The sequence below is a fragment of the Chenopodium album genome, chromosome 24 (genome assembly GCF_948465745.1).
Source record: "Chenopodium album chromosome 24, dcCheAlbu1.1, whole genome shotgun sequence".
Classification (NCBI taxonomy): Eukaryota; Viridiplantae; Streptophyta; class Magnoliopsida; order Caryophyllales; family Amaranthaceae; genus Chenopodium; species Chenopodium album.
In genome coordinates, this window is record NC_137857.1 from 37,696,996 (window position 1) to 37,722,337 (window position 25,342).

Consider the following 25,342-nt stretch of genomic DNA (forward strand, 5'->3'; position numbering starts at 1 on the left):
TAGTGGGAGGGTGGTCCGAGGAACAATGGAGGCAAACAAGGGCATTTTTGTCATTTTTCTTAATGAGCTTCACCAACGAGTTAGGAGTTACGCCTTTCCTTTTTCGGTTTCTCCACGAAATAGAGTAAATGGTGGATTTTATTTATTTTTTTTTCATATGATTAACCAACAAATTAAAATTTTTTTTTTTTTTTGGTGCGAACGAATAAAAAATTATAGACTATAGAGTAAGTTTGGTAAACTAATCAAATAAGTCTTACTAGTCCCTATGATACAAGAGAAGGTTTTGTGTGAGACCGTTTCACGTAAGTCCGGATTATATTGCACACACCAATCCCCTCCCATTTCATGGTCGTCTCCGCCGATCTCCGGCGTCTCGACCACCACCACCTCCTTCGCCCCCATCGTTTCTTGCCGTTTTCCGTCATCAAGAAACCCAGCAACCCGAATTCAAACCCGAACAACCCATCAGTGAAAGACCCGAATTCCTACCTCTAAGGCTCAGTTCTTTGAGGGAAATAACCAAGGATATTCTCAGTGTTGTTGCGTCGCTTCTCAGTGTTTCATTCCTTTCTCTTTTGTTGCTGGGCTAAAAATTTGTTCATTTCAAGTCTCGAGGCTTGTTGTTGGAGTACTAATTTGTCTTTTGAAATTACAATTGCTTTATATTTGCATCATGTTTGAGGGCTACTGTATGTATAATGTTATACAAGTACTTAGTTTACTGGGATGATTTTAATTTGTGTGGTAATTATGTATATTGTCATTGAAATTGGTGTGGTAATGGGTTCCATTAGCTGTTTTTTTCCTTCCTGCAAGTTCCGTGCTCAGTGCTCATTTCTAGTTTTGTTCTCCAGCTATTGTTTTCATCTTTTTAGTATGATCAATATTGTCTAATATCTGATACTTATATATCAATATCTTACTATTATAATCTAATTTCTAACACATTTAAACTAATACCTGATAAATATAATCTAATTTCTAACACATTTAAACTAATACCTGATAAATATAATCTAATTTCTAATTATTACAATCTAAAATCTGATAATTATAATCTAATATCTGACTATTATAATCTAATTTCTGACAATTATAACCCGAAAAGAACATTAAGTAATTTTTTTATTTTTTATTTTTTTAATCAGAAATAAGATTTTGTTAGTCAGGAATAAGTTAATTTTCGTCATGAATTAGATATTTTTAGTCATGAATAAAAATCATTTTATTCAGGAATAAGTTAACTTTCGTTAAGAATTAGATATTTTTCTGTTTCATAATCGGACTCACATGAGTCCGTTCTACATAATACTTTTACATGATACAAACATTATAAATAAATAAAACTACTCGTGCATAGCATTCTTGCAAGAAACATCCGGTTTAATAAAACGAGTTATCGTCGAACGTGCTTCATCAAAAAATACCCAAATTTACCAATCGCTAGCTTTGTATCGCACATGCCATTGAACTTGGAGAATGAAAGGAAGAGCATAGAACACACAATTATTGGCTAACAAAAACAAGATTCAAAAGGACACCAGTAGTCTTAAACATTAGGCAATTGGGGTAGGAAAATCAGACAACCTAGGCTTGACAGCACACTATGAGTCACTTTTAAAAACAACTCGCTACCCTTAACTGTGGGTATCTTTGGCCTTTTTTCTCGAAAGAAATGACCATTACCATACTAAAGACTCCCAAAAGAACCTTAAGGGAGCCCCCATGTTGGAGATCGAGCAAGGTTAAGATAAAGGTTTTTCAAAGCAATAGAATGACAATCCATTGCTAAGCTGAAATGAAGGTCACCAAGAGATTACCTTCCAATAATCTTTTGATTGAAGAAATCAAAAGATGTAACAGCACACAAACAAGCCAAGATCAATTATTAGAACCTACACAGACCACTAAAGGACCATCATCCCCAAATATACTCGAACCCGAACACCAAGACACTGCAAGAGGAGCTACCACGCACACCCTTCTAGCTCACCTAAAATCGTGCAAAATCACCTGAAGATACACGAACAAACCCAAACAAACAAAAACTAGAGCATCTACAAGCATGATAGTAAAGTAAATGATGGTTGGCGCAATGAAAACATTGGTACTTCTGAAGTCTCAAAATAAATAAAATAGTCAAAATTTACGCACAGTGTTGATGTACTAATTTGACCTTATTTTTATATACTTAAATACAATAAAAATTATAAAAATAGTTATATTATGCATCTTAGTATTAATATATATATATATATATATATATATATATATATATATATATATATATATATATATATATATATATATATATATATATATATAATGATAAAAACATGTGTTTCTTTTGTTAGTAAAAAATTATACCCAAAGTTAATATATGAATACTGAAAAAAAATCTAATATCTTAGTTGTTCTGTAACAGAAAGAGTAGTCAATAAGTCATTGATCCATTTTGATAATATTGTTATGCCATGTTCTTTTGTACTTATTTCCAACTCTATTCAGATGGGCTTCGTATTTACTACATAGTTTAGTTTAAAATAACAAGGTTTTTCCATTTGTAGGGCGTTTTGATTTGTACAATGGATGAATGACGAGAATGAAATTCATGATGATTTAGCAGTGTTCAAACTTTGTTTTTAACATTATGTATTTGGTTTTGTTTCAACTCTTGAGTGTTTTATTTTGGAAAAATTGGACGCTATAACACCAATTATGACAAAGGTGCGTATAACAACACAACCTTTCAAAGGTGCACTCAACATCACAAATAATGCACTTGGGTGCACATAACAACATAAATGACATTGGCAAAATTTAGATTTCTTCAGAAAGTGAAATCTTAATATTTTTAATGTTTTTTTGTTTAAATATATTTTTGTTTAATTTCATTCTACTTAATATTCCATCTCATGTAATTAAGTAGTCTATTCTTTCATTAATTATTTTACTTAAAACACTATTCAACTTCTACCATCAAATCAAATTATTTCAAAAAAAGTTTACCATTAATTTGTACCGTCTGTTTCTTCAATCACTTTTCTTTTACATCTCATATGATGATTTTAGTTTCATCTTCCATTATAATTAATTTTTTCCCTTTAAATTATTCTCTCTCAACCTCCACAATTTAAGTGTTGTACATTAAAATAAAACAAAAAAAAAAGTCAAATTGGCTTATCTTAAAATCCAATTCTAAAATTGTTTTTTTTTTTTTTTTTTTGAAACAAATCAATTCATTAATAAAAATCCATCCCACATCTACAATGAAATCTACGTTAACAAATACATAATATTAAATCAAACTAGGGTTTCCTTTATCAGAGCAACAATCGTTGAAAAGATCTTGCACTGTGGCACATCTCTTGCACACATCGCTGGAATATACAGCCTTTAGGAGAGATGGATTAACGATTTGTTGTAGTTGTAACTTGTAATAAGGATGATTTTCATCTGGTTCACTTGAACGCACTTGAAAACTTGACAACCATTACAATCCTAAACAAATATCTACCAACAAACTGACAAGAGGGCAAAAGATGATTACCTTTTTGATAAACCACAACACACAAACAAACCCTAAACGTAAACAAACAACTAAACTAACAAAAAGTACGTAACGACTCCAACATATGGAGACAGACAAATATCTACACTACTAGTGTAGATTCATTGATACCTAAATTGTAAAACTAAAGAAAATTAAGGGAAAAGGGTAAGGCCTAAACGACCAAGATTTTAGAGAAACCCTAGAAGAGAGGAGGAGAGAAGAATTGTTTTTAAATTTGAATTAAGTATTTTGAATCATTTTGTGGGGTTTGGTATTAGAAAATTATTTATGGGGGTTGTTAAATATCGCCCTCAAATATCTAACTAACGCCCGCAAAATAAAATAAAATTACGTATTTATCCTTATAATAACGATTATAAAAATTATTAATTTTACCTCAATTTCACACTTTTACTGTACACAAAACTTTTTACCGTTCTCTCAGTGGTCAACAGCCACCAGCGGTCATCGAACAACTACTCCAACCACCGTGAGTTTCAAAATCAAACAAATTTTTTAAATTTTGCAAAATCAATTTCGTTAGATCTTATGGACAACGACGAAGTACAAGAAACACAACCTTAGACGCTCATAGAAGGCTCGTTGAACCGTATGGAATTGATACGTCGCGCTAAATTTTTTTAAAAAATTTGAAATCCAGGAAACGCCTAGTTTTTTAGAATACCGTAGGCTGAAACGCCTAGTTTTTTATAATACCCTAGGCTGAAACGCCTAGTTTTTTCGAATAGCCTAGGATGTTTCGAAAAAACTAGGCGTTTCAGCCTAGGGTAATATAAAAAACTAGGCGTTTCAACCTAGGGTATTCTAAAAAACTAGGCGTTTCACCTCAAACGCCCAAATTTTTCATACAACCACACGGTTGTTCACAGGAAGTAGGCGTTTGAGCCTAGGACGTGCGAAAAATCAAGGCGCTTTAGAAAAAAAAAAAATTTCTCCGTCGGCAACCGACTTTCCTATGTCCTTACTTGTCATTACCGCGGCTGTGTAGATCGTGAAACCGGAGGTAAGGAGTTGGTGGTTAAAAGAGGAGGAGGAGGTGGTGGTGGTGGTGGGTAGTATGAAGAGGGGGTAAATTGAGGGGGAACTTTTTTGATAAAAAAGGGTAAATTTGTATTTATAGTTTATTTTGCGGGCGTTAGTTAGATATTCGAGGGCGCCGTTTAGCTTTCCACGTATCTTGAAACCTGGTAGAATAAGGTATTCGAATGATTTTTATTTATTTATCACTTAATATCTGAATAAGTAAAAAGGGAAAGGAAACTAAGTCAATCATGTGTGATCGATATTAGGAAAAAATTATTTAAAGAAGCGAACAAAGGAAACTAATAGCACAATTTTTTTTTGAAGTAATCTGCTTAATTAAATGGTGAAGGTTAAGAAATGCTTAAAATCTTAAATGTAAAAAAATAAATAGAGGATAAGGCTAATTTAGTCATGCCAGATGGAAATTCATATGAGTTTAAATAATGTTTAAACAATTATATAAAATAATAAACATTTCACTTTTTTTCATGGAACTTTAGTTCACTAGTTGATGTCATTTATGTTAATATGTGCACCCAATAACAGTATATAGTTTGTGTTGTACACTACACTCTTAGAAGGTTGTGCTGCTACACACATCTTTATGTTGTTTCGGCCAATTTTTCCGTTTATTTTTAATTATCATTGTTGATATATGACTATACATATGGGCTCAACATTGTTGTCAAAAAATTTAAAAATTATTTTTAATTATAATTGTTGTCAAAATTGCACTTGGGTCAGTTGGTTGTGGCCAAAAAAGAACAAACAAAAAGTGCTTTAGCAAATCCCATTTCCAATGGAAAAAAAGAAATAATAATAAATGATTAAAAACAACAACAAAAATGGAAAAGAGATTCAACTAGCAAACGTCTCTCATTGGTCATTTGGTCCATTGCATGATGGAGTGTTTTGATTCCTTTCTATTTTTTCCACTATCAGTCATGATACGCCGTATCCTAAATATTCCAGAGGATTCTAGGCCCATCACATTTTCCACCAATAATACATTCGTCTGCATGATTTTGCATATGATGTTACATTATTATTACGTATATACTTGTAACTAAACGATAAATGTTGAAAAATAAAAGTGCTTTCCAACAATTAGAATTGTTAAGAGATTGTTGACGGTGAGGAATAACTCAGGTGTGTAGAGTTTCCCTATCGATTTCAGGGGATCATGGGATCGACTTTTACCTCTGTCCTTGTGGCTTTCTAAATACTAAAAAAAAAAAAAATGTTTAGAGATTGAGAATGAGGAATAGGTAGCTCGAGTGATTATAGTTTTCTCTCGATTCTAAGAGATATTAGGATCGATTCATTATCCGCTCTTGTGGCTCTCTAAACACCAATTTTTGTGTTTTTTTTTTTTTGCTTTTTTTTTTTTTTTTTTTTTTTTTTGAGATTTTAATATATACATAGATAATTAATTTTTTTTTTTACTAATTTTTTTTAATAAGATCTTTTCACTAATTTCTTGAGCATATATAAAAATATTTCTGATTTATTCCAAATCTATAAGCATAATTAGTGACAATAGAGAACACTATTAATGTTACAATCTTATCCAATATGAAGTTTATTTATACTATTTACTCTAAAAAAAAGTTTATTTATACTCTGATCCACGTATAAGCAAGGATTGGAATGATGACCACTATCAGCTTATTTTCTTAGCTCATTTAATTTGACTGAAGGAGAATAATTAAAAACAGTTTTGATTGTACAAGAAATAAACATTTATATTATTTTAAGATATACACACTTCCTGCATTTTTAATGTTTCCAACTTCATATTAAAATAATTATATAATACAAGTGTATGGTGTATTCAAGGATATTTTTTGCATTTGATGATTAAATGAGAAGTAATCGTCAAAATGAGTAAACAAGCAATATCAGAAGATGTACCATCCACCGGTTGTATATAACAACATCTGATCTAGTGTAGTACAAATATTTTTTTACTAAAAATTAGATAATACGGGTGCAAACAAACAAATTCATTACAATATTTTATTTCTAATAGATAAAGTAAATTAGCTTGTAACAATGTTTTTAGATATTTCACTAAGAATACTCTGACATTTTCAACCTCAAAAAATTCAACCTCAAAGAAATTTAACCGCAAGTTTATATCAAAAAGCATACGAAAGTAATATGCAAGGTTGTAATTTACTTTCTAGATTTTAATTTTTTTTTTTGAATATCATTTACTTTCTAGATCATAGAGCGTAAAATTCATAGAGCGTAAAATTGTATTTATATGATTCATATAGTACTATTTACAAGTATTATTAGATTGCACGTATAAGAATGTAAATAATTATCAAATTTTACTGCTCCTAATTTTTTTTCCTCAATCATATGCTACAAATAGATATAATATAAAATCAATTTTTTGGGACTTTAGTCAAAATCATAGGCTTTTGGTTAATCTGATCATTTGACATAATCGTTATAAATCAATTAGTAGCTAGATAACAAGGTTATGAGTTCAAATCTGACCCACCTTTATTTTCCAAATTAAAATATTTATTGCTAGATATAAGCATCTTATTTCTTTTTTTATTACGATATGTATCTGATGTGCGTCAAGTCACTTGTGCTACATTTGTATTGTTTGTTTGTAATTACATAAATTTTAAAGTAATATTGTATTTAAAAATCTCAAATTGAGACAAATCTAGTCGAATCTCATATACAGTATTATTTTATAGATTTTAAATTAGATGATAAAATAATAAATATTGAGTGGAGTAAAATGTATCGCATTTATAATGTGCAAAAAGTGAAATGGCACCAATAAAAGGGAGTATCACTAGAACTTTAGAAAAAAAAAATAGTAAAAACACTATATACTATACGAATAATTCTCTATGTAAAAAAAATGTGTTATTCTTTTTTAAAAAATAGATATACTCCCTTCGTGTTATTTTACTTTGACCACATAAATAATAAGTGAATCAAAATTTCAAAATCAGAGGTAATATATATTATTAAAGTAACCTAATTTATGTTTTCAAAAAAAAAAAAAAAAAAAAGTAACCTAATTTAAAGTCAAGTGGGCTTTATTTAAAAGGAAAAAAAATATTCTTAATAATATTGTATTAGCCAAGTGGTTGTCTAGTGTATACATGTAGGGCTATCTTTCTCATTCTTTAATAATTATGATCTTGTGCATAAATATATCATCATTATTATTGATACATAACATTCACTCATTCATTCATCTAGAGAGAGAAAGAGTGAGTTTGCTAGAGAGAGAATAAGTAATGGAGTTTCATAAACGAAGCTTATTCTCTTTGCTTCCTGTTATTGCTTCCATTCTCTTCTTCTTTCTTAAGTTCTCTATTAAGGTTTGTTCTTTTTTCCCCTTTCCTTTTTTTTTCTATTTTTTTTTATTTGGATTTTTTTCTACATATTTCATGTTTTACTTTGAAAAAGTTATTATTCCCCGATAATTGCACCATCTACTCGTCTAGTTACTAGAGAAAATCAATCCCGACTTATTCCATTTGTATTACATCCTTGCATTATATGGTTGACGGATTATTATTAGTATTGTTATTATCATCGCGACTAATTTTATATTAAAATAAAAGTTGGAATATTATACGAGTATTATTTTATAGGTTACTACTCCGTATGAACTTATGGAGTACGTACGTATGTATTTTTTCTCGTACTCGTAATAATGTTGTTATTGGTTAAGTGAATTGAATCTTGAAAATTGATTTGGACTTTTATTTATTGCTATAAATACTCGAGTGCGTGGATCAAAAGTCTAAACAAGCATATTTTCCAGGTTCCTAGCATTTTCGAATAGTAGTTCATATTTAATGCATTATTTCAATGTTTGTTACTTCGTATTATTCATTTTCTCTAATCAAATACTTGTATAGGGTTATTTTATCCTCCAAAAAAATTAAAATATATATAGGGTTATTTTAAAGTTAAAAAAAAAAAAAAAAGGTACACGCACCTCATTCGTCAATTGGATTTATATTTGGAATGGTATATTCCAATGAACAACACGGAGTCATAGTTTACTCACAAAAATTTTTTAAAAAAGACTTTTAAAATAGGATAAAATTATTATTTTACCTAATTTTTCGAACTCGATATATTTGCGAAATCTTCCAAATATGTAAACAAAATTAACAAGATTTTAATTCAATCTTATCTTATGCGAAGTAATAAGTAGACAGTAATAATTCAAGGTGTCAATCTTATCGAATATGAAGATTAATTTTGTTCCACGAATTATATTATCATGATGACCACTATCTACAATATAATGAAATATCCACACTTACTTCTATTGCTTATATAGTTATATGATTATTTCTCAAAAAAAAAATAAAATAAAAAAATATAGTTATATGATTAGGATAGAAATCCTAAACAAGAATTAAGACTAGTTTTGATTGAGTGTAATCCAATTGAGAGTGAATTAGGCTATTCATCTACTTGTATTTTGTATATAGTTTACTAGTTTACATATAAAGATATACTATATATGTATTTTATAAATTCTTAAATATGACTGACCACACCGTGTAAAACGTTTTTAAAATTATTTTTTACTGACTCATAACAATCTAGTTCCTACATTTTAAACCACCTAAATATCCTTTACATTTACAATCTATGATAAATTAAATTAAGTTGTAAATTAAAAATTTATCAGAAGCATATACAAATGGGAGAACTAATATTCTTACATTTGAACTTACTTTTTATTTGTTTTAAACATATCTCGTGAATATATATTTTGATTTTGCTTTTACATGCAGATAGACTAATTTTTTCAATTCCAACTTAAATTGGTCTTCATAAAGACATAAAGTCTTGGGAACGAACTACAGAGTAGCAAATTTTGTAATGCTTGAAATTACAGGTTTAGTATGAGTTTTGAAATCCATTCACATAGATTGTGTGTTTATGAAAATATTGCGTTAAAAATTTCGTATCCATAATAAACTAACTCTTCCCTTAAATCCCCTTATACAAAGATTCAAGATTTTTAGTACTTGTATAATATATATATATTTTGAAGGGAAGATTAATTAATTCATTAATAAGAAACCATACGGATCTACAAGAGAGATTAGAAATAATAAATACATTGAAAATTAAATCAAATAGAGCATGTTCTCATTGACTGAACTCAGCTGAACTGAACTGAACTCAGCTGAACTGAAATGAAATGAATATTTTATAAGAGAAGGAAATTAGGAGCTGAACTGAACTCAGCTGAACTGAACTGAATTTCAACGTAAGAGAACAGACCCTAATTCTATCTTTTTTATTAATCTGATACTACCTATATGTATAATTTTTTTTGAAAGATTTTATTAATCTATATAAAAGAAAGGAGTACATTGCAAATAATACTAAGGAGTAATAATTATATTAATAATAATAATCCAAAAAATACAAAACATAATAATTATACAAGTAGTGTAGTATTTTACACAACTTTTTACCACTTTTTTAAATTTTATTTTATTTTTATATTTGTAAGTGTTAAATCGCTGACCAGAAGCATGGGGCCTATTTTATGCATGGTGGGTTGGTGTGGGTCGTGTATGGCCGGTGAGTGCTGATTGTGGTGGGCATCTTTGCAGACTACCCCTTGGCTTTTAGCTAGCTAATTAATCTATAATTTTTTCCAAAATAATATCTACGCCATTTCATAATTATATAATTTTTAATTTTTTTAGAATATTGTATGACTAGGTCCTATGTTCGTTTTTTTTTTTAAATAAAAAATTTTAGGCTGTTTACATATTTTTAATATAAGATAGATTTATCTTAATTTGTAGTAATTCATACTCCGTATAAGATACATTTTTATAAACTCCATTAACTTTTCATAATGTCTACTTCGTATAATTATTTATGCTAGTAAAATACTTATTTATTAATTTTTTTTTTAAAAAAACTTGTTTATTAAGTTTTTTTTTTAAAACTAACTTGTTTATTAATTAGTAGTTGAAATATTTATACTAAATCTAGTATTGATATATGTGTAAAAAGTCTTCAAAAAAAAAAAAAAATTGTAAAAAGTAGAAATTTTGCGACTAAATAAAACAAAAATACCTTATACTTTATTTATATACAAACTACTCGTAACTAAAAAAACAAAGGTGCATGCAAATAAGTGTGAATGACAGCACGAGCATGTCTAGAATCCACTTGCCGTGAACACCAAAATGAATAAGAACAAAGAATCTTTTATATATCTTTTAATTTAAATAATTAACTATTCGTATTTATAAAGTAAACAACAAATTTGGAAAGTAAAGATCCAACTTGCAAACGTCTCTAATTGGTCCCTTACATCACGGAGCATTTTGATTCCTTTCCTTATTTTCCATTATAATATCCCAAGGATTCCCGTGGTCCCACCCTCCTCTCGGAATATTTTTCATACAACGGTTTATACTTACTCGTATCTATTTACATGTACTATAAAATACAATAATACTAACTCGTAAAGAATACGTGTTTTTAATTGATCGAGATGAAAAGTATCTCAAATTAACTCATTAACTACTCTAATATAGTAGTATGATATAATAAGATATTTTAGATATACAACGATTACAAAAAATAAGAGGTTAAAGAATTCCGCAGTCATGATAAATTAAAATAATATAGTATAAAAAAGGACCTAATCTTTTTTAGTCAAGTGGTTGTCCCCCTCTAGTGCGTAGGTCTAAGTATCTTTGTTTTGTGTATATATATTTATTCGATTTATATCATACGTTGATTCATTATTTGTTTTGATTCATAAATTCTATTGAGAGAGATCTAGAGAGAGGAGAGAGAGTGTGAGTGAAAAAAAAGAAGAGAAGAGAGAAAATAATGGAGTTTCAAAAACGGAGCTTCTTCTCTTTACTTCCTGTTATTGCTTCCATTCTCCTATTCTTTCTTAAGTTCTCTCTCAAGGTCCGTTCTTTTTTCCCATATTTTTTTTTCGACGTTTCTTTTATCACATTTTCTTTTTTTTTATTTCATGTTTATGATACGATCATACACGAAAGGATTCTCTCCGGTTACTCGATTTAGTTATTCTCAAAAACTAATTATATGTAATTAAATTTTTCGTCTGTCTCGTTATTGTAGAGAATCTTTTTTATTTTTTATTTACACATGTATAATCTTTGATTTTGCCTTTATTTTATTTTATATTTGTTGGTGCAAAGGTTTAGGGGATACTATTTCTTGGTGGGGTAAGTTAGAATCATGAAGTTTAGGGCTTCATGTTCTTCTATTGGTTAAGAATCATAAAGTCTAGGGCTTCATTTTGATTCTATTGGTTTATTATTTTGATTAATTAATGTAATTACTAAAAGCGAGCGTGTAGGGTTTATATTGGGTTGTTATTGTACAGTTAGTTGTTTTCGAAAGATATTCTCATATACAAACACATTTGTAGGAAACAAATTCGGAGATTCCAGAGTGATACATCCAACAATAATACGTTTTGTGGACATTATTTTAACATCGTGGCATAACAACTAAAGTAGAGGGTAAAATGAGGTTTTTGTTGAGGTTTTGTCACCCTTAAATACATCATCAAAGTGATTGTCTTACCAGTTATTTTCTCCCACCTTTTTCTTTGGAATTTTTGACGGGCAATTTACGGCTGTTATACAATGCAAGTTGCAAAGTGTTTGGAGAAGTCTGAGTTCTTGTTAACCGCACAAAAATAGTACTAGCACTATTTAAAAAAAAAAATTAAATAAAAATTAAAAAAAAATCTACTGTACTTCATAAAAATTTAATAGAAAAAGCACTAACAACCAAATTCATGCACATGAATAATATGGTCAATTATTACGGCACTAAAACTTTTTCAACTGTTATTATAAAGTAATCTCTAATTCGTATCAAATTAGAATCCTAAACTGTAGTGGTAGTTGGATTCAATTTTCAATTGATTCTTTTTACACTTTATTTATATTTATTTATTTTTTTTTGACAAGATCTTTTTACACTTTATATTATCCTTGTGTTTCAATTTGTAATTTAAAATTCTTCTTACTTACATGATTTAACTTATAATATTTCCGTTTTTAAAAGGTTGTCACATTTTTTTTTTTGTGTTTTATTTGTAAGAAATTACCTCAATACTTGTGTACTCCGTACTTATCGATGTAATACTACTATGATAAGGTAATACTATTATATGGGAAATGAGACGGTGTGCTTAAGGGACAAATCGAGTAATTTATTCGTATCTGTTGTTAGCCTACACGTTTCAAATGAGCTGTATAAATCAAGGGCAGACCAGAAGTTTAGTAGCTGTACGTTTGGTCTAAATTGGTCCCAATTTTCATCAAAATATTTAACAGTATTGATGGTTGCAACTTTGCAATATAAAGAAATAATGAATCACAATAACTTTAACACTCCTGTCTAAAAAAAAAAAAATAACTTTAACACCACTTTGTTTGATGTGATAGGAGTATCTCATCTTAACCAATTCTATCATTCTAAGGTTGTACTTGTACGTAGTATGTAGCAAAATAGCAAATGGTACATAAAAAAATCATGTTAACTAACACTCCATGGCCTAAAGTTATTTTGATATCCCTCTTATTTTCGAGTAGAATATCAAGGGTCGAGTTTGAACAAGCTCATTTGGGGTGTTACCCTTATTCTGTAGTTGGCTAGTTCTCAGACTTGATCAAACTCGACCCTTAACTAGTTAACTATAGGAAAAGGGATGGGGTAATACCCAAAATGAGCTTGCTAAAATTCGAGCACATTATGCATTAACTTGTATTGTTATGCTTGTGCATAGTCAAAAAAGCTTAAAATTGTGTTAGTACCTTTAGTATAATTCAAGCTAATCATACAAATGTAGAATCAATAACTAAGAAAATTTTGATGATGTTGCAGACTGCTCCAAGTGGATGTAGCCTTCTACAACACAACCATTACTGGATATCTAGCAAGCGGATTGTAACACAGGACGGTGTCATTTCTGGTGCAGGTTTGTTTATAACTGTCATAATTTTTTCCACTTAAAGATGGTTTTTAGTTTACCTTGATTGTATTTGACATGATCATACGCGAGAGTTAAAGAAAGAAGCTAAGAAACCTCGTCGCAAATTAAACTTTTTTCCATAACTACCAATTAATCATATTTCTTCAATGTGCACAATTTAAACAGTTGAGATAAAAGATGGCAAAGTCTTTAGCCTTGTTAAAGAAGAAGATTGGCATGGATATATCAGGAATGGTCCAATAGTTGATTTTGGGGAGGCTGTTGTCATGCCGGGCCTAATTGATGTGTAAGATATCTACCCGAGAGACCTACATTGCATTCGCATCTGCATCATTGTTACTTAATAACGAACTAACATAAGCTGAATCCTTTCGTGTTATCTTGTGCTTCATAGATGAATATAACTTCATTCTTTTTCCTTTCATCTCAAGGAGCAAGTGGAATCAGTGCTAGACTAAGACTTTCTTGATTAGTTTATCTCAAGGAAATGTTTGTTATCCTGTATTTTCAACAACTGATTTGTTTTTCTGACTCCAGGCACGCGCATTTGGATGATCCTGGAAGAGAGGAGTGGGAAGGATTTCCTACTGGTACCAGAGCTGCTGCTGCTGGTACTTTCAGTTTTCCCCTGTGTTTTGTGATTGCAATTCCCTTTCATCTGCATGCTACACTATGCTGGTTGTTAAGCATATATCGAAACTGAACAATGTTTTGACAGGTGGGATAACGACCCTGATAGACATGCCTTTGAACAGCGAACCTTCAACAGTTTCTGAGGAAACTCTTAAGCTTAAGGTAATGATTTATGCAAAACTTTTCATTTTGTTATTTGACCAAAGCTATAAACATGTTGATAATAGTCCTTGCCTAAGATATTACTACAAAATTGTTTATTAACATTTATTGCAAATCCATTACATATGAATATATGATCAAACTCGCCGTCTATAAAAGCTTATATAATATTTTATCGGTGTGTTGAACAGATCGATGCTGCAAAGAACAGGATTTTTGTTGATGTTGGTAAGCTCCAGAAACCTTGTTTAATCCCTTTTTTTTTTTTTTTTTTTCCCTTTTGTATTTGTGTCAAATAGAGTTTTTAACTTGGGATCATTGCTATAGGTTTCTGGGGTGGTCTAGTGCCTGATAATGCCCTCAATGCCACAGCTGTAGAGCGTTTCCTTAGAGCTGGAGTTCTCGGTTTAAAGGTAAGAATGTCATTGTGATTCTTTTGTTTGATCATGAGTTTTGCATTAGATTTTGAAGCTCGAAGTGCCATAATCATTTACTAACACTCTCTTTTACAGTCTTTCATGTGTCCATCAGGAATCAATGACTTCCCCATGACAAACATCACCCACATTAAGGTGATTATTATCTTTCTTAGTAATCTTCTCTGTTCTGATTTTCCCCTGCTTCAATACCATTGTGCTTCTTCTACGTTTGTATTAACGTTGAATCTGTATATTGGTTCTGTAGGAAGGACTGTCTGTTTTGGCTAAATTCAAAAGACCATTGCTCGTACATGCAGAAGTTCAACTAGATTTTGCAGACAAGTCAGTGAAGGATGATAACAAAGATGCTCGATTTTATTCAACTTACCTTGAGACAAGACCCCCATCAATGTGAGTTATATCTTAGCTTATTATGCTAATGAATGCAGATTTTTGAGCCTAAAATACATAGATGATCCCTCATGCAAGGAGTGTTACTGTTTCTTAACTAGTCTATAGATTAGTTGTGGCTCGTGCTGTTATTGAACTTTCATTACTCTTTACTATGCTAGGGAGGAGGCAGCTATTAGAAATCTTTTGACAGTAAGCGAAAACACAAGAGCTGGTGGTCCTGCAGAAGGAGCTCACCTTCATATTGTCCATCTTTCTGATGCTCAATCTTCTTTAAACCTTCTGAAGGTATATAATTACCATTTTTCACAATCTTTGTGAATGTGTAAAAGTGTTTAGTGTTTTGGGTTATCCTGCAACATAATATAATGCCTGTTAGTAATTTCCTGTCGGTTTTTTTGTTGCAGAATGCAAAGGCTAGAGGTGACAGCATAAGCATAGAAACATGTCCTCATTACCTGTCATTTTCCGCAGATGAGATTCCTGATGGAGATACACGATTTAAGTGTGCTCCTCCTATCCGAGATGCTGAAAACAAAGAAAAATTGTGGGAGGCTTTGAGGGTATTTTCCTATACCAACACATGTGCGCTAATTGTGATGACATACTTCAAATTTCAATCATTAAATTGGATTTTCTTGAATTTTCTGTTATATTAGGGTGGAGATATCGATATGCTGAGTTCTGACCATTCACCAGCACTCCCAGACCTTAAACTTCTACAGCAGGGTGATTTCTTGAAGGCATGGGGTGGAGTATCATCTTTGCAGGTCAGTCCATTCAAAATTATGAAGTATCGTGCTATTACTATTATCTCAGTATCCTGACTTGTTCATTCAGCTAAACGGCCTAAAACAATCTCCTTCAATTATGTGCAGTATGTCCTTCCTGCAACATGGACTTCTGGTCGTAAATATGGAGTAACTTTTGAACAAATAGCTTCATGGTGGAGCGAGAAACCAGCCAAACTTGCTGGCCTACCTTTAAAGGTGCAGTACATTATTTCACAAAAATTTAATATAATGGCTATACAAGTTTATTTCCTCCTGTAAGCTATGATAAGCGTTTTCCATGTAAAAGAACGAAGTTTAGGACTAATGCACGAATTCAGACACAAACTGTAACATTAATCTAACCTGAGCTTATGAACATGTGCAGGGGTCTATTGCAGTTGGGAATTATGCAGATATAGTTGCATGGGAACCTGAAACAGATTTTGATCTTGACGAAAATCATCTTTCATACTTCAAGCATCCTGTAAGTTACAGTATATATATGAACTGTAGAACAAAACACTTCAAATGCTTTTAATAAACTTGCTTCCTAATTTTAATTTATTCATTGATTTCATATACTATAGAGCATCTCTGCTTACATGGGGAGAAAACTTTCTGGTAAAGTGTTGGCAACATTTGTAAGAGGAAATCTTGTGTACAAGGAAGGAAAACATGCTCCTGCAGCCTGTGGAAACCGTCTTTTAGCAAAATAGCCGCGGCTAGATGCCTGGATTATTTAAGGTAATTTGCTAATCTGTTTTATTATTTTTTGTTGATAGACACTTGTTTTCCTTTCTTATGCCTAAGAAATCTGAATGCTAATAACTAAATATAACTATTGTTCTCGTCTTTTATTCAGGTGGCCGGGCACAAATTATGTAGATGATTGCTTGTTGTACAGTTGAAGATGACTGGAAATCAGCAGACCAAAGTGTACATAGTATTTATGTGTACAGCATCTTCGCCGAGGAACTATTCTTGGAGATTCGATGTTGGAATTTGATGTAGGTGACCCGAAGTTTTCGTGGTTTTGATAATGTTAACAAAGGTTTTGGTAGCAGAACTGAGGATATTGTACAAAATTGAACTGCAATCAATTACCAACCTTTTTGTGCATTGTGTTTTTCATTGAATGAATTATAGGGAGAAACACAGGGTTAAGATGACAAACTGTCAATGATTAAAGGGGAATGACATGAATTGTTCCTGTTGCAACTCCTTTCAAATGAACAAAAATAAGGTGAAGAATTGAGTCCATTCATAAGAAAAAATAAAATCACAAAAATATTCATCTAACTAAACAACACAACTAAAGAATAAAATCACAAAAATATTCATCTAACTTAACAACACAACTACACAAGTCTATGAAAAATGCTTCTGCAAATATACATCTCTATTCTCTAATTATCAATACTATTTAAGTATTTTGTATACGGTATCATTTATTAATGAGACAATGAGTAATATATTGAAAAAGTTAATATTTGAAAATTATTCATTGCTACGAGTACAAATTAAAATTTTGAAGAATTATCATCATGTTAGCATTGTTGACATCCAAAAGATGGATTATGATTTATGAGTATTACATTATTGTGAGAAACAAAAACAAGCTAATTAAACTTTAATCTAAGGCACTACATGAGGAATAAGACGTGGCAATGCAACACCACTATTTATCCTCATTTACGATCCTACAGAGTTGAATCACTCCTAGACTTGCAAGCCAATTCGCTGTACGATTCCCTTCACGATTAACATGATTTGCTTTCACCTCCTGATCCTCATAGCTAATCAATTCTTGATAATGATGAACTCATCATTCTATTCGTATCACCTCGTATATCTTTCATTTCTTCACTGTTACACACATGCTAGACTATCCAATCAAACCATTAATCTAATGATGCAAATATTACGAGCCAACTCCAATCCTTTTACAAGCGCCATCATTCTAAGGATTATTTCTAACACAAACAAACTTCCAAAACTAGTAGAGTAAGTTACAATAAATATTGGATAGCATTACGCTTCAAAATTATTATAAAAAGGAGGTTGAACTAAACATAACCTAAATGCAGGTCCTTGCCTCACTTAACAAGATGCCTACCTTGTAAATTTGGGATTCAAATCCTACAAAGACACCAAATACGGGTCCATTGCGATTGACTGTGAGGGTTGAAGCACGATCATAAGAGTGCAAGTAATCACAGCCAATTAGTACATACAAACCATTCAAATGGATAACATTTAAAAAATCCCAAATTTGGCTCCTCCAATGGAGCTCAAACTCTCACTCTCACTCTCCTTTACCACCATTCTCCACCGCCCTCACCGGCGATTCTCTCTCCTCCACCGCCGTCACAACCACCGAAAACTCTCCTGTCAACTTTCTCTCTCCTCCAACTCCGACTCGCTTCAACGCGAAACCCTAGAAACTCTGGAATGGAATCGTCTCTGCAATCACCTCTCCCCCTTCGTTTCCACCACTATGGGTCTCTCCCGAGCCCAAAACGGGTCCATTCCAATGGGCCGGACCTTGGATGAGAGTCAGAGGCTCCTGGCCCAGACCACTGCTGCATTGGGCCTCCACACTCCTCTTGACTTCTCTGGTGTTGATGATGTTTCTGCTGTGGTGGATATGGCTGCTTCCGGTGAGCTGCTTTCTATTGGGGAGCTTTGTTCGGTGAAGCGGACGTTGCGGTCGGCGAAACGGTTGTTTCAGCAGCTGCTGGAGATTTCTTCTCATGATGATGGGAGGTTAGTTAGTTGTGTTATTTTTTGATTGAATTTAGTGCTAATGATGTTTTTGTGTAAATTTGATTGTTGGTGAATTGTATTGTTCTTGTATACTTCTGCTATATAACTGCTATAATCGATTGGTTCGAAATCGAAAGGAAATTATATTATTGTTGATTGTTGTGTTAGTTGAATTGCACGGTATGTATGATATAGGAGTATATATAATGAGGGAGCCCCAGTTGATATCCGAGTACACGTATTTTGTTTATCGAGTGTCAAAGTTGTATAAACCGCTAACACCAGTAGCGATTTAATTAGAATAGAGAAGATTAAGCATGGAAGTAATCAGAAAGTGGCTGAGCCTTATAATACTCTGATCAGCTTGTAGTTGGGAGTGTCCAACCATTCAAAGGCCTGAGATTGTAGCAACATTGTTGATGAATTAATTGCATCAAAATCACAATCAACTATGAATTTCCATTTTATTACTCCCCTTGACTCATAATAAGTTTGACATTTGCTATTAAATGGTCAAAGTTTGTAAACTTTTGACCGGTTTTTCTTACATTTATGTTTAAAAATTAAATTGACTCTTGTTTGATTCGAATTGATGTATATTTTCAAAATATTAACTAATATAAATTTAAACTATGTAATTTAAGATATTTAAAGTAAAAAGCATGTCTTGGAGTTAGTTAGTGTAAAGGAAAGTGTTAAGCTTATTGTGAAACAAATGGAGTATGAGAATTCCCGTTATTTTCTCTTGGCTTCCTTCTCCAAAGTTCTATTTTATTACGTTGTCCGTAACTAGTCCATAGGAGTTTACTTAGCTTCATCTGTTGAAACAGGAGCTATCCTTTGCTTGAAATTCTCCAAAATTGCAATTTCCTGGTTGAATTGGAGCAGAAGATGGAATATTGTGTAGACTGTAAACTTTCAATAGTGCTGGATAGAGCCAGCGATGACTTGAAGTTCATTAGGTCAGAAAGGAAGAAGAACATGGATGCTTTAGATTCTCTTTTAAGAAGTGTTTCACATAAAGTATTTCAAGCTGGAGGTATTGACAAAGCTGTGGTCACAAATCGTAGATCTAGGATGTGCGTTGGTATCAAAGCCTCTCATAGATCTTTGCTTCCCGGTGGTGTTGTTTTAGATATCAGTAGTTCTGGAGCAACATACTTCATGGAACCTAAAGAGGCAGTGGACTTGAACAACATGGAAGTCTGGCTGGCCAATTCTGAAAAGGATGAGGAACGAGCTATTTTAAGTATGCTTGCTTCTGAACTTGGAAAGTCAGCAGCAGCTGTCAATGATTTGTTAGATAGAATCCGAGAGGTTGATCTTGCAGTTGCAAGAGCTGGTTATGCTAATTGGTTAGATGCAAGATGTCCTATTTTATATTCAGTTACTAATGATGATGCTTTATTGGTAGATGTTGAAGGAATTAGACATCCCTTGCTACTTGAACCATGTATGGGTAGCTTGAAGGATATATCAGGACCCAAATCAGGGAATTCAGAGAACTTAAATGGGGAAGCTGGTATAAAATCCATCAAAGAGCTGCCTGATGAAGTGTATAAGGTTCCTGTTCCAATAGACATTAGAATTGGACATAAAACCAATGTGGTGATCATCTCAGGGCCAAACGCGGGTGGGAAAACTGCTTCCATGAAAACTCTAGGACTTGTGTCCCTAATGTCAAAGGCTGGCCTGTATTTGCCAGCTAAAAGTATTCCCAAGCTCCCCTGGTTTGATTTAGTTCTGGCAGATATAGGAGATCATCAGGTAGGATTTTCTCTCTTCTTTGTCAGCTGATTTGCCACAAGTATTTCTACATTCATTCTAAACTCTTCCTTATCTCCCCTTTTTCCGATTGAAGTCCTTGGAACAAAGCCTTTCTACTTTTAGTGGCCACATTTTGCGAATTGGCAAGATTTTGGAGGTGGCTTCAAAAGATTCACTTGTCCTAATTGACGAAATTGGGAGTGGGACTGATCCTTCGGAAGGAGTAGCACTTTCTTCCAGCATCTTACAATATCTAAAAGATAGAGTGACTTTAGCTGTTGTAACCACCCATTATGCTGATTTAAGCCGCCTAAAGGACATGGATGCTCGATTTGAGAATGCAGCTATGGAGTTTTCGCTGGACACTCTACAGCCTACTTTTCAGGTCTTATGGGGATCTTCTGGTGAATCAAACGCCTTGAGAATTGCTAGGAGAATTGGCTTTGATGATAAGATTATTGATCATGCAGAAAGCTGGCTTGAGAGGTTGATGCCAGAAAAGCAGGCACAGAGAAAAGGTCTGCTATATCAGTCTTTATCGGAGGAGAGAAATAGGATGGGTGAACGGGCTAGACTAGCTGCATCCCTTCATTCTGATGTAATGGATCTTTATCATGAGGTAAGAAATTTGAGATCTGCCCTGTTAGACCTTTTATGAATCATATGTTAAGTGACTTAAGTCCAACTCCCATTTGCTTTAATGTGTAGACTATAGAAGTTGTTTACTGGGGTTTACTCTTTTGGTTGAATTTGGTGATATAATTTGGGTTGGGTCCAAACATCATTGGATGATATGGGTAGATGAGTCGTCTTTTGATAGCTAATGATTTGGATATTGCATAAGTTGCTGACCACAGGTAACTTTCGAATATTTCTTTTTGGCAAATGGATGCATCTACATTCTTTGGAACGAATTAGATGTGCAATGAATTACTTGAATCTTTCAATTCAATCCTACCAATAGCATGATATTAATTGGAGAACAAATTTCTGGCAGTCTTGGACTTACCGATTTTATGGATAATTTTGATAACATTTTGGTCCAAAATGAAGTATAAAGTTCCATATCCATGTTAGAGTCTGGGTAACAAGTATGGATAAATTACGGAGGGAGTAAGATTAAACATAATCAATTAAACTATTAATCTATTCAAGCCCCTTTCACAAACCAAATCAATTGAAAACTAACTATTATTGCTGTTACACAAATTTCCTTTTTCACTTTTTTTTCACACAGAGTTATTCCATAATTCTACGAGCGCTTTTGACAAACATGCTGTATTTCAAGAGGAGGATGATCTGATCCATACCATTAGCAGTCTATAACAATTTCAATTCTTTGTATTGGTTTTTAATAAAATGATGTTTTTTTCCCTATTCCTAAAAACCTGCGCGTTAAAGGTTTTTAATTTATATGTTTAATTTTTGAAGTTCGTCTTAAATTTCTTTTAATTGAAAAACCTTTGTCAGGATTCCAATAAAGGGCTATGGCAGAACTGTGGGAGTGTGATACCTTTTAAGTGTAATAAAAACGTTGATTTAACTAAATTCTATGTAGTGATCATGTCAAATATGTGAACAAACTACTTTTTTTTTTTTTTTTTTCCTTTTGTTTTTTGCATTATTTAAGCTTGAAGTCTTTTGTGCTTTCTGCTAAATCAAATGAGGAACTTTATTCAAACTCCATTCTACTGTCTAAATGTTTCTCTTGAATTTATGAAGATTGAAGTTGAAACTCAAGATCTTGAATGGCGTGAGAAGGCTCTGATTGCAAAGGAGACCCAGCAAGTTGAAGAAGAACTCGATCTTGTGAAATCAAAGTTAGAAGCTGTGGTCCAGGAGTTTGAGAATCAATTAATAATCGCTGATTTTGATCAGTATGGATCTCTTGTGAAAAAGGCTGAATCAACAATTGGAACTTTGGTACAAAGTCATCGTCCTATGTTGGATAGGGTCTCTGAAGATTTGGAAGTTATGCATACACCTCAACCTGGTGAGCAGGTCCATGTGAAACGTTTAGGAGGTAAGCTGGCTTCTGTGGTTGAGGTGTCTGAAGATGATGAAACTGTTCTCATCCAGCATGGAAAAGTAAGATTCCGTGTGGATAAAAGTGGTATCCAACCAACTGAAGGTATTGCAGCTGACGCACGCTCACTTGTGAAGAAGCAGGTACTATGCACTCTTATGACATTTGTTGTCTCTCTGAACTACTCTAACATTTACAAGTATTATATTCTGTTTGACCAAAGAATCAATATGGATTCTGTGTAAAGAATAGCAAATGAATGCACTTCTTTTCAGGCAAAAATGGTATTGTGCATCATCAATTATGATGTTTAGCAATCGAAACTCTTGAATATCATTGCAAATTTATAAAGATTTCTCTTTTATGAATGATGTTTTATATGAACTGAAATTGAATGCAAAAAAAGAGGGAGGCTATTTATCTATTTTATTTTCAATGCGTCTTTGACCCTTTTGTAGATTACATGATTTTGGTCTTTTCTTATTTTCTTTTTTTTTTTAAATGTTTTTTGTTTATGTTGTTGTTTTGGCTGGCCTTGTGCATTTTTCATACAAAATACTTGCAGTTTCTTTATGTGAAATAGTAATCCTTCTATTGTTTATGAAGGGAAAGAATAAGAATAGGAAAACACCAATTATATTTATATTATTCCCCTCTAGTATTTTTACCAATCTTTATGTATATATGTGGCTATTTTAATTTTCTTTCTCTTGCAAATTACTGATAAAAACCTGGCAATAATTGTTCTGTTTGCTTTGGCTTGGTGTCAATTACTTAGTTGAGCTGCCTGATCTAGTGATCAGGTATGGTCGTATGGATTGTGGATTATCTAGGGTAGTTGGTATTGTATACTGAAATTTGTATTGTTGTGACTTGTGAAGAACAGTTGCTTAAGCTTGTTTATTATCTACTGTTGTCTATATAGGGTCGTATGCCAGGGACATTGAATTATTTAGGTGGTAAGAAAGACGAGGAATTATCTTATGGAGCAGCTGTACAGACTTCAAAGAATACTCTTGATCTTCGAGGCATGAGGGCGGAGGAAGCTTCTCATACACTCAGTATGGCTATAGCAGCAAGGGAAACTCACTCTCTTCTCTTTATCATACATGGAATGGGGCACTGGAATACTCAAAGAATGTGTGATTGAGATGCTGAAGAACCATCTGCGCATTGAGAAATTTGAGCAAGAAAGTCCAATGAACTATGGCTGTACAGTTGCATATATTAAGTGAAAATTTTTGTACATTCACAGCCAATGAAATCAGTCTGATAGAAGTAAAGACTTCAACTGTTTGGCTTACCTTAAGATGTTTCATGTACAGTGAAATCTAATACAATAATATGATCTAGGTAGGCTTCAATTGAAGCCTTTTCATCAATTTCTGTGTGCATAAATGTACCATAGACAGAGTATGGTCTGCCCTATTTTAATTTTGATGTTTTGTTCATATATCCTCTTGTAATAACTTTTGCAGTAAAGACCATTTGTTATTAAACCTGTAATGTATTTCTGTTAGATGAAATTAGTATCACCTTAATGATGGTAAGAATTTATACTGTTAGGTATCATCGTATCAAACAGGTTGTTCTATTATTATAATTTCACCGGATTCCAATAGGAGGACCTTCAGTGTGGGGGTAGGAGGTGTGTCTTTGGTCTTATCTGATGATGCAAAAGGAATAACAGAAGCTTGTGGGAGTTCTGTTCAATTTCTAGCCAGTAAACTGCTAAACTCCTCTGCTTTTAATGTGCATAGCTGTCATTTTTAATTGTTTTGATCTCTGTCAGTATTTAGCTTCATGATCGTGCCTGTGTTATTATTTTTGTGCTTTTTTTTATTTGACTGATACATAGGCTTCTGCGCACAGGCTTCATCTATTTGAACGTGCTAGGCTGATTATCTTTTTTCATTCACTATGCTAGATGAAAGCAGCTGCTATAGGAGCTGATGGAAATACTTAAGATGTTGCAGATCAAGTAAACATGCTCACAAACTTCACTGTATTACTTGTGTGTCGAATGCTGCAAAGTGGGACAGAGCCAGTCATAGAGGGAGATAATTGTAAACAACAGAGAATCTCTGATCTGGTTAGACATTTTTTACTAGCTAATTATTTTTAATCTAAGATGCTAGAAAATCTGGGAGTTGATAATTAAGGTTAGAAGCACTAAATATTCATAAGATTTGACTAAAACGTATACAGTCTTCAAATTGCTCAGCAAGTTGCTAGGCTTCTTGTTTATAGCTATGCTGGGGAGATAATACCATGCGATGCCATAATATACAAGTTGGGGAGTTTTCTGAAGATTGTAATTGTTCAGACAATTTGGGACCTATGTTTAGCTACCTTACCATAACCAAATTATTTATTCATCTATCAAGTATCAACATAGGAGGTTTAGTGCTTTATTGTATAAATCATAAAAACAGAGCATGCTGTTTTCTGCTGCTAATTCTAGAGCATATACACCAGATTGAAACCAGCAAGAAACACCTTAGCTGCAAGCTTTATTCGGATGATGGAGCATGAGCTACTGTATCTCTGTGCTGCGCTAAATCATCATGCAAATTGTCCTCATTCCTTCCCAGGGGTTGCCCCTGTGTTGGTGTAGCAGAATCAAACAAATTGTCAAAGTAGGGAGGCTGTGCAGAGACGCCATCCCCAGCTTGTGTGTAATGGTATCCATCAAGAAGTTTCCAACTACTGCCCCCACCCCAGCCCCATCCTTCACCCCCACCGTATCCAGGA

The 25,342-nt window shown here is 32.6% G+C and overlaps 1 pseudogene across 1 annotated transcript; it reads left to right on the forward strand.

Moving 5' to 3' along the window:
- The first annotated feature begins 11,378 nt into the window (after positions 1–11,378).
- LOC145610137 (uncharacterized) lies at positions 11,379–24,087 on the forward strand (annotated as a pseudogene). Its single transcript, XR_014106219.1, has 19 exons — positions 11,379–11,563; positions 13,523–13,616; positions 13,797–13,917; positions 14,169–14,242; positions 14,350–14,426; positions 14,618–14,654; positions 14,754–14,839; positions 14,939–14,998; positions 15,111–15,256; positions 15,418–15,544; positions 15,664–15,819; positions 15,916–16,026; positions 16,135–16,245; positions 16,415–16,513; positions 16,617–16,747; positions 19,596–20,562; positions 20,657–21,181; positions 22,285–22,731; positions 23,514–24,087. The product of XR_014106219.1 is annotated as an uncharacterized LOC145610137 (transcript).
- The last annotated feature ends 1,255 nt before the right edge of the window (positions 24,088–25,342 follow it).